Source organism: Lucilia cuprina, chromosome 2 (assembly GCF_022045245.1).
Source record: "Lucilia cuprina isolate Lc7/37 chromosome 2, ASM2204524v1, whole genome shotgun sequence".
Classification (NCBI taxonomy): Eukaryota; Metazoa; Arthropoda; class Insecta; order Diptera; family Calliphoridae; genus Lucilia; species Lucilia cuprina.
In genome coordinates this window covers 40,728,904-40,740,518 of record NC_060950.1, presented here as the reverse complement: position 1 = coordinate 40,740,518, position 11,615 = coordinate 40,728,904, and positions in this window count along the sequence as shown.

Genomic DNA, 11,615 nt, shown 5'->3' with positions numbered 1-11,615 from the left:
ATATATTACCGTTAAGAAACTTCGTTAAATTTTTGAATTATTAAAGCTTTTCGTAAATAAATATAATTTTATTTAAATAATGACATAATTGGTATGTATACAAATATGTTATTAAGGAAAAATATTTTTTATTATATGTTAACATATTACATAATAATGTTTTATATTTTATATTAAAATTGTGTAGATAACGTGATTAACTAAAAAAATCTCTTCCGGAACACTTAATATTAAGAACCGCATCTGAAGTATTTACCCGGCTGGCGGTAGCAGACTTCTACGTTATGACTTAATTTTGAAATCTATTAAATGTTAACAAATTAAACAATATTATTTTATACATACAATATGTAGATAAAGAGATTAACTAAAAAAGCCTGTTCTGGAACGCTTTATATACCCGTCCGGCGGCTGCTACATTATTGCCAAATATTAAAAATTACTCCGCCGGAGTAGAATTATCCATTCGCAACAAATATTCATTCATTCGCAATATAATATTTTCATGAATATGTATTTTCTTATGTTTATTTTTCACAAAAAATTAAGTTTTATTTAACTTAAGGCACTTACTTAAATTTTGCAAATTAATCTGCCGGAATAGAATTATTCAATTCAGAATATATTTTCCTCACAAATTTTAATATATTTATCTTTATTTTTTAATATAATATAAACATCTAACAAAAAATTTTCATCAAATTAATTCGTCGTACTTATGGTTTTTGACATTTACGTAAACCAAATGCAAAAACAAAATACATGGGAAAAGTTGTTGTTTCAGAACTGCCACCACCAAGGCGAATTCATATAAGGTGGTGTTATTCAATCAGCTGATAATTTTTTTCTTAATTCGCCTGGTTTTCCTAGCTGTCAAATTTTGTTATTGTTTACATTTTTATATTTAAAAATGTCCGTTAAACGGAGAAAAACTTCGTTAATATTTTGAATTATTTATGTAAAAAATCCGAAAATACCAAGCATTTCGTAAACAAATATCATTTTATTTAAATAATGGCATAATTGGTATGTATACAAATATGTTATTTAAGAAAAATATATTTTTTCTATTAAGTGTTAACATATTATACAATATTGTTTTATATTTTGTGTTAAAATTGTGTAGATAACGTGATTAACTAAAAAAATCTTTTCCGGAACACTTAAGATTAAGAAACGCTTATGAAGTATTTACCCGGCTGGCGGCAACTGACTTCTACGTTATGGCTTAATTTTGAAATCTATTAAATGTTAACAATTTAAACAATATTGTTTTATATATACACTATGTAGATAAAGGGATTAACTTAAAAAAGTCTGTTTCGGAACACTTTATATAACAAAACTAATAAGAGGTATTTACCCCGTACGGCGGCTGCTTCATTATGGCCAAATATTGAAAATTACTCCGCCGGAGTAGAATTATCCATTCGCAACAAATATTCATTCATTCGTAATATAATATTTTCATGAATATGTACTTTTTATGTTTATATTTCACAAAAAATTAAGTTTTACTTAACTCCAGGCATTCATTTAAATTTTGCAAATTAATCTGCCGGAAAAGAATTTTTCGTTTGAAACGAACATTATTTAATTCAGAATATATTTTCCTTACAAATTTTCTTCTATTTATCTTTATTTTTTAATAAAATATAAACATTTTACAAAAATTTTTGAATAAATCAATTCGCCGTACTTATGGTTTTTGACATCTAGGTAAACCAAATGCAAAAACAAAATACATGTAAAATGTTGTTGTTGGAGAACTGCCACTACCTTATCTGAATTCGCCTTGAACCGCACTTTTGTCAAGCTCCATATTAAAAAGTGTTGGTCGCTTGTTAGGTATACCATGGTAATTTCGTTTCGTTTTGTCTTACCTATACTTGTGTAAAGGCTCAGTTAGTTTGAAAGTTCCGTAACGTGTCCGTTCAGATACGTTCCGTTGACTGTTTATGTGTAGTGAGCCGGTCCACTCTTGAACTTTTTTTTGGAAAACTTTTTGCGTGAGAAAAAAGAGAAAGAAATATCATTCAAAACTTGTTTTGTTTTTCTTCTCATTCCTACAAAAACAAATCAACGCAAATAACACGTAGTTTCTAAAAAAAAGTTCCTATGTATAGACATTAAGGAAACTTCAAAAGAGAATTAAGCAAAAGTTTCCCAGTGTGGACCAGGTCATAGTTTTTACGTTAGGTCGTAGCAGCTGTTTTTGTTATGTCAAAAATTTGAATTTCTTATGGCATTTAAGTTAAAGTAATGTAAATTTTTATATTTTCTTTGACATATTTCAGAATTTTACAGTCGTTTTTTATTGTTTACTTTTTTTGTATTTTATGTCAGCTTTTTATAGCTGTCAACGTTGCAGATTGAATGTAGTTTTCTACAGTTTTTTTCGTAAAATAAAACAGTTTCTTGTAAAAAATGTAAATCTAATAAAAAGGTAACTAAAGAAATATAATATAAATTGAAATATTTTCTAATTCATTTCTTAGTTTAGGTAAATGTAAATCTAATAAAAAGGTAACTAAACAAAATATAATATATATTGAAATATTTTCTAATTCATTTCTTATTTTAGGTCTGTTCATTTATTTTTCAAATAAGTACTTGCAACGAGAGAGTAAAATCAAAATTTCAAAATAAGTTAAAAGTAAATGGACGCATTAAGCTTTTCAAACTTTTCCCGCTTTATAAGCTGTAAGTTATTTTGATTTTTATTTTTTTGTGTTTACTGTTTAAAAAAACAAAATTTATAAAATTTTTCTTTAATTGTTGTTGAAATTTATTTCATATTAGTATATTATTCTACACAAAACAAAATACAACCCTGGTCAACTGCCGATTCGTCAAAAATTGTAAGGTGTTAAACTTCTCGCGGCAGACGCGTTACAAACTATAGCGCGTAACTTATATAATGAGATACACTATTTTAACTTTTTGTGACAGCGGCAAGAAAAAAAGGATTTTTACAAATTTTGATAATACGTTGGGTTTCCCAAATTTTGGGCTTAAATTAGAATCGAAAGCACCTGTATTTTATTATATATTTTTTTATTTTAAAACAAACATTATATTTGTATAGCATAATTATTACTAGTAATAATATTTATTACTAGGCATCACGAGCAAAAATCAATTTCTCTCTCTTTCGCACAAAACGATTTCAATACTTTTTATTGTTAACGACAGGGTATATTAATATTATAATTAATATATCTTGATTTACGCTTTTGGTTTTTACCTTCTTGCAAGTTTTTTGAGTTAATGAACGCTTTTCCAGTAATAATTGTTACTAATTTGTACTAACTTGTAAGTAAGTTTTTGAAATTTCAAATATATTTTATAATTTTCCATCAAAGTTTCTGTAGTAAGCCGCCGTTGTTATTTATAATGTCAACCGTCGCTGTCTACTTTGTTTGACGCCGGTATCTGGTCCATTTATGTGTTTATAAAACCTAAACACTAGACGTAAACGCCTAAAACAATGCAAAGATTTTTGATAAAAGTTTATAACTATAATTCGTTTTAATACATTTGAAAAGAAAGCAATATTTGTGAATATAAAAGTAAATAATCTTAAGTGAAATGTTCAAAAATAAAAACGAAAGCAATATTATTTATAAATGTACAGTGCGACTTCTTGAAGATGCTGACATTCTTGAATGCGAATTTCAGGTATTTCTACTATAAATTATAATTATCTTCTAAAATGTAAAAAAGTATATACAAACAATTCGAATAATTATAAAATAAAGTAATTTAAAAAACTATAGAAAATAAACATGGTGGTTCACAAAGTGACTATTCATATGTACCTATAAAGAAAATCAATATATATACATAGGTATGTACATGTAATAAACAACATTAAAAGGACATTATTTGAAATAAATTTTTAAAATAGGTTTGTTATAAAAGTTGACTTAATAAAACATTGCTTTGCATTGTATTTTTTGCGATTTTCTGAAGCTACATATCAAATTTCATTGAGATGGGACATCGTTTACAAAACGTACCAAAGTATGTAGTACCAAAATAGCTAATAACACAGGCCAACGATTAAAAAACTGTTTAAATAATGTTTACTATTCCCAATGTTATTTGGTGTGTTGATTTTAATATAGAAGTGCAAAACACACCCATTGCCCCACATATAAAATTCTCTAATTTTACGGAAGTTGCGGACATTGGCCATCTCTGCCTCCAGACCTAAGTATATCATTAATAACTTCTCATAAATAACAACTCAGAAAGAAGTAGAAGTTTCATAAAAACTAGTGCTTTAAATTTGGGTGAAACCTATGAATTTAACATTAAAGTGTCCTTTTTAGATGTAGTAAAAATCCAATATTTGATGTTAAAAATAAACAACATTTTTTCAACGACACTTATGCAAATTTCGCCAAAATTTTATGAACTTCGAATATGAAAAAATATGTAATCGCATTTTAGAAAGTTACTAAGATGTCGTTTGTAAAGTATGACGTTCCCTAAAAAATAATGCTTGTCATCTTAATCAAATATAAAAATGCTACTACAACATCCAGCCAAATTTTAAGCACTTTGGTTTACTAGTTGTAATGAAAATACTACCTGTTTATGATTGTTAAAACTTGTGTTTATATGGTAAAATCTTATAGCAAACCATTGAAAACGTTAATATATTTACTGTAATTAGAAAATCTTTAAAAAGTCCTTAAAATTAATTCACAAAAGTATTAGAATTTTTCCTGTACATTAATGGCCAACAATATGTAAAAATAATACGGAATTAAGAATAAACCAAATAAAATTTGTTATTATTTAAAAAATAATGCACACTCTCAACATATTGACTGGTGTAGGGTATCATATGGTCGACCATGTCAGACTATATATTCATACTTGTTTTTTATTCATTTTAAATTTTCGTGATGTCTTGTTAAGGCGTGTTTTGGAACTGTATATCTCTACAATGCCTTGGAAATTATAAATACATATATAAATACTTAGGCTGCGTGCCAAACGGTAGCAAAGTTCTATGGTTAAATAAAATTTTCTTATGGTGGAAAATATCACTTTTGTTGTGCAAAACGAAATTTTTTTGGATGAAATTTTGACAATTGTTACTACTTTCACAAGAAAATCTGCATTTATTTTAATAAAAGAAACACTTTTATTGTTCTTTATTATTAAAATGTATTTTCTACAATCATAAATGTATTAGGAACAGAAGAGCGACCCCAAAAATATGTTATGAATGTTTAAGAACATATCCTTATCTATACGATATAACAAATTAATTTATGACATAAAATGTTTGCTTGTTGAAATAAAACTTAAAAACAATGTATAAATTTTCATAAGATAAACAAAAAGATATTTAAAATAAATAATTTATTTTTTTAATATTCCAGATTAAACTTTATGTCAATACCCATATATCGGTTGTTTTTGTATATGTATGCCAGATATCGGGCAAAAATTAAGAATCATTACATACTTTAAATAAATTTTTGTTTGTTGAAATCAAAACTGAAAAAACAATGATGAATACATTTTGGTATAGTAAACGAAAAAAATATTTAAAATAAATAATTTATTTTTTCAATATTGCATATATGTATCGGTTGTTTTTGATTTTTGAACTCAAGATCTTTATATCGTATCGGTTTGAAATTAGGGGTATTATTTCAAAGTATGTATAAAAATTGTATATGTATGTCAGTTGTCAGGAATTTGAGGTCCCATAGTTTTATTTCTTTCAATCTTTCCTAAGTCATTTTAATGTACATATTTTTTAACTTTTCCGGATTGACATAAAACCCGCCCCACCCATGAGGTAAATACTCCAAGGGGATCGGGTAGAATTGTCGTTAGTAAAATAAAAAAATAGAAAAATAAAAACATATTTTGCTGTTTTATAATTTAATTCATCAAACAAAGCATAATAAACAAGATATTTGTTTTTGTTACTGTTCGACTGCCGATAGTTCTTTCCTGAAATTAGAATAATAAAGACTTAATTATTTGAGTTTGTATCAGTGTCGGTTGTATCAGTCGGTCTTAATAATAGGGCTATGGGGCGCTAGTTTGTATACCGAGCGGTAAAATTGAATAAATGCACAGTGTCATGAGGATTTTGATGACAGGCTGTGCAACGACTTAAATTCCTTGGAAAGATACGTTCACGGTAGCAAATGAGAAAACTGCACCAACCGGCACTTAATTGTGCCAAGATGGTTCTAGAGTGCCTTGGAAATTGTCTCTCACTATTAGATATCGCAGGGGTTGTTAATTTACTGTTGCATCTGTAGCCATTAATAGCCTCAGTGACCACCATTCGATGCAACATTTCCCGAGCGCTTGCAATTGAACGTCTGTTGACGTCCGATGTCGCTGCGAAAGCATCGGAAGTCCATCAGAATCTGATGGTTGTAGTGACTAGGCAGATGGCATGCCAACTGGAACTGTCTAGTCAACAACACATTCATCAACACAACACATCATGTAAATGATCCATATTCGTCATTTTGACACAACCGATTGCGATTCGAAGTGCATTATTCTGAGCCGTTTGTAAACCTCGCCGTTGGGTATCACTGAGGAAAGAGCAATATAATTAATAAGAGAGCAACAAATAACCTTATATATAGCTACAATTGTCTCTTTATCCATGAGCCAAGAGGTGCCAGCTAAAGCCTAAAGGACCTTGTTTCTGTTTCGAACCATTTGGTTGATGTAGTTAGCGTGCCCTGATAAGTGAAGGAGGCTGTCAAAGACTACCAATAGTATTTTTGAGTTTTGAACCGTGGGGATAGTACATCCTTCGACGGATATGTTTAACGCCGTACTTCTTTCGTCCAAGATGTGAAAAGTGCTACCGATTTAAAAGCAGATAATCTAAATTTGCGTTCCTGAAAAAAGTCTTTAATGGTGGCCAATTGGCGCTTATGTCGTCGATGTTGAAATGACGGTGCAATCATCTGCATACTACACCAAAGATACATCAGTGGGGGGTTCAGGAAGTCTGGTAAGATAAATATTGAAGAGTAAAGGTAACAACACTCCTTCTTGAGGTACGCCCATTTTTATCTTGCGGTTTGCTGATTTTTGACCTTTAAACTCAACAAATGCTTTAGATGGTTTCGATTTGGAAGAACATAAGAACATAAGTTCTTGACTTCACAGGAATGAAGTCGTGATCAAGTTTGGTATGTGATCAGAGTTTAGAGCTGTTTGAGATTGCCAGGTGTGTCTCTCTTTATGATCTTGTATTCACTGGAGATTGAGAATCTACAATCCCTGGTTAGCTTCGTTTCTTGAATGGTGGCAATATGTATAAAGTTGGTGAGTTCCACGATTGATTGTTTTTCTATTCCTTATGTGGCTACATCTGGTGTTCCTCAAGGGAGTGTGTTAGGACCATTTCTATTTTGTATTTTCATGAATGATATTTATATATGCTTCAAAAACTGTAATGTTTTACTTTACGCAGATGATGTTAAGATATTTCATCGAGTTAGAGATACTCAAGATGCAATACTTTTGCAAAATAATTTAAATAAATTAGTTTCTTGGTTCGATCGTAATAAATTACAATTTAACATTAATAAGTGCTGTTATATATCATTCCATAAAGTGAAACATACAATTTATTTTAATTATTATATGCAAACCACGTTACTTCACCAAGTTACTAATATAATGGACTTAGGTGTTTTATTTGATGACAAATTAAATTTTATCAATCATCTCAATTATATTACATATTCCTAAATGATATTCACTTCTTGCATTTGTTAAAAGAAATAGTGTTGATTTCAATAACCAATTTACTCTCAAAGTATTATATTTTTATACCCTTCACCTTCGTGAGAAGGGTATATATAAGTTTGTCATTCCGTTTGTAAAGCAAAAATCCTAGACAACCTCTGAAAATTTCATCAAAAAATGTCAACAACAACACTGTATATAGAAAAAGATCTACACGTGTGTGTAGATGTTTTTGGTTTGTTTTATTCAGCTGTTGGTTTGGTTTTATTTAGCTGTGTAATTTTTTGTATGTTTGGAATCCAAACATACAAAAAAATACACAGCAAAAAAATATGATTTGCATTTTTTGTTAAAATAAAATAATTTTCCCTTTTGTTTTGCAAATATATTTTTTAATGAATAGAAAAAAGTATTTAAAATGTTTTCAATTATATGAGAGTAGATTGTGAGATATTGTACAATAATTTTTATGCGAATAATGTATGTTTGAAATTTAATACTAACACAAATTTTATCCAAGTGCTTTTAAAACAATTTTTTACGATAAACAAAAACAAAATCTACGTCTCATCAATGTTTACCAGCAATAAATACGAAAGTGTTGTTTTACTCTTGCTTGTATACTGTTAAGAACAACAACAACGTATTGCTAGTGTTAAGCGCATATAAGTGTATAGAAAACACACTGTCTATAGCTAAGCGCATTTACAAAAACAAAAGAGTACCAAGCGCATAGGGCTTGGGCACCCTTGGTTTGGATGCTGTTGGCGTCATTGCGTTGTTATTTTTATTTTTCTGTGTTTTTCGTTATGTATGTTTAGATGTCTTTTGGTTGATATACCTTGTGTATTTTGTGTTTTATTTCGTTTAGCGTTGTTGTTGTTCTTTTTGTTTAGCTTTTGATGTAATAATAATGTAGTCGGGAAAAAATTTAAATTTTATAAAAGATGTTTAAAATACACTATGGTGAAGGGTATATAAGATTCGGCACAGCCGAATATAGCACTCTTACTTGTTCATTTGTTAGATCTGTTCTTGAGTATGCCTCTGTTATTTTAGCCCCTGTTATTGGGTCCATGTAAATAGCTTGGAAAGAGTTCAGAGAAAATTTACTAAATTTGCTCTTTCCCTAAATATGGTAAACTACAATCCTTCAATTTGCTATGCTATCCGTTGTAATCTATTAGGTATAAAATCACTTGAGTCTAGAAGGTCATTCCAGTCTATCATGTTTTTATTTGATTTATTAAACTACAACATAATATGTCCTGATTTACTGTCATATATCAACATAAATGTTCCATCAAGATCATTGAGATTTCATGATTTCATATTGGTTTACATAGAACTAATTACTCTTTAATCGAGCCATTAACTAGAGCACAGAATTTATTTAATAATTTAAATGAAAATAGTGTTTAAGACTTTTGTTATTCTAAAGAAAAGTTCAAGTTATTTTTAATAAATTTATTATAATTAATTTTAAGCGAATAGTCTGTAAGGATATTTTGTAAATCCTAAGACTGTTATAAAATAAAAATAAATAAAAAAAATTAAATATGTGACAAACTATAATGTACTTTTACTTGCTTAAGCAAAGAACGACGTTGGCGCACGTTCCGTACGGAATCAGTTTTTTTTACACAATGAAAATAAAGAAAAAAATTAAAAGGAAAAGTAAAATTAATTAAAAATATTATGAAATATGTATTTTTTATTACATGTGGCAAATAAATATGCAAATATGGCTAAATTGTTTTAAATGCACTTAAGTACATTATAGCCAAAGATTCTTCGAATTTTCTTAAGACTTTTCATTCGGGTTGGACATTTCCTTAAGCTAGCTTATGCACGTTATAGTTATGCCGAATATTCAGCCCGGGGGTGGAGTTTGGACACGGTTTTGTGGGATCGTAATTGTAGGGGGATTATTGCGGGGATTTTGGAGATGTGAACCAGAGACTGAAATAACTTTGTTTTTATAAGGTTAATTGCTGTGATCATCATTTATAATTCTGTTTTTGCAGTTTATCACTGAGAGCAACCTTTATGTTAGTTTTTTTGATAAGTGGTTGAGAAAAACCGAAAAGAACAAAATATTTTGTAAACATTTTTGAAAAGATCTGCTTATGATTTTTATTTTTAAAAGCAAAACAATAAATCACAAATGTAAATACACGATTAGGACACATACCCACAAACCAACTTCAGAAATCATAGCGAACAACAACAATATACCCTCCCACTCTCATATTAGCAAGAGAAAAAAGGAATACAAAAACCAAGTGCTCAACCAAAACATTAGTGACAAAACAAAAGTAGTAAAGGTTAAACTAAACCATTTAAGTTAAAATCATTTTATAACGGTTTTCTGAGTGATTTATTTAAAAAACAAAAATAAATCACAATTTAATCACTTTGGTTGTTGTTGTAACAGCTTAAACTATACAATTTCTAATCCGGGGTTCTGTATTTAGGTCCAAGCCAAGAAATTGGGCTACTTAATAGGGTAAGTCCATAAATCCATTGGGCTAAGTAAAGTAGGGTGGGCTGGACAGTTGAATATGTGGTATGTTCTTTGACTGGGAGTACCTTCGTTTCCTCATGTAGATGGTGTTCTGTGGTTATTTGCATGCAGCCCGTTTCAGTCCGTAGGCAGCTTTGAATATTTCTCCACTGGAGATGGAGACCACACTGGAGCAGCATAATTGACCACTGACTGGCCAATTGTTTTATAGGTAGCCAACAAGGTTTATTTGTCCATTCCCCAAGTGCTGCCGGCTAGCGCTTTGAAGACCTTGTTTCTACTTCGCAATTTGTGCGTAATTGCAGTGGCATGAGCTGAAGAAGTAAACAGGCTGTCCTCCTTCGTCCAGGTAGTGAAGAGTGTAGCTGAAGACTTCTCTGGTGATAGTTTCAGGTTACGTCAAGTGAAGAAGTTGTCTACTACTCCGAGATAACCATTCACTCGATCGCATAGCTCATCAACGTTTTGGCCCGTTGCCATAATGGTACAATCGTCCGCATAAAATATAACTTCCACACCTTGTGGAGGTGTGGGGAGTTTAGAGAGGTAGAAGTTAAACAATAGGGGGAATAAGATGCCGCCCTGTGGTACTCCCTGTTTAACTCTACGGGTTTTGGAACATTTGTCTCTAAACTCAACGAACGACTGACGGCCACTCGCGTTCCCACGACAATTGGATCTTCGCTCCGGAACCACCCGAGTCATACTAAGCCAAAGATTGTTAACCCTGCGAAAGCTTTATCAAACGAAAGTTTTTTTCCCCAGGAAAGAACTATCGGCCACAGTCGAGCTGTTACAACAACAACAATCGATCTCTTCAAGTTGTTGGGTATGGTGAACTGCAGGATGTCCTGTGAGAGTGTGGTATGGCTGACTTTATCGAAGGCTTTCGATAAGTCTAGCGCCACAAGAAGTGTCCTTTCACAAGGCCTCTGCTGGTTTAAGCCTTGTGAGATCTGTGTGGTTATGGCGGTAAATGATGAGGCAAACTTAATCGCGACCCTGTCATCCTTCTTCGTCGGGTTGGAGAGATATCGAACTGTAGACCACAACATACTAACACCTGAGCTTTAGTTGCAGTTCTTCAAATGAGCTAACCATCCGCTTGTCCTCATTTACCAATCTGCTGGTTTCGTGATTCAGCTGGAGAATACGTGGGTCGTCGCGCTCGTCTGTTAGTCTCGCTGCCTCTGCTGGGAAGTGCGGCCGCACTATGGGTAGTCGACCAGCAGGAATAAAGCGGGCTGCTGCTGCGATGACAGTTTCGCGGAACTTGCTCTCTGCTTGGTGTTCGTTGCTAGGAGCTGGAAAATCATTGAAGATACGA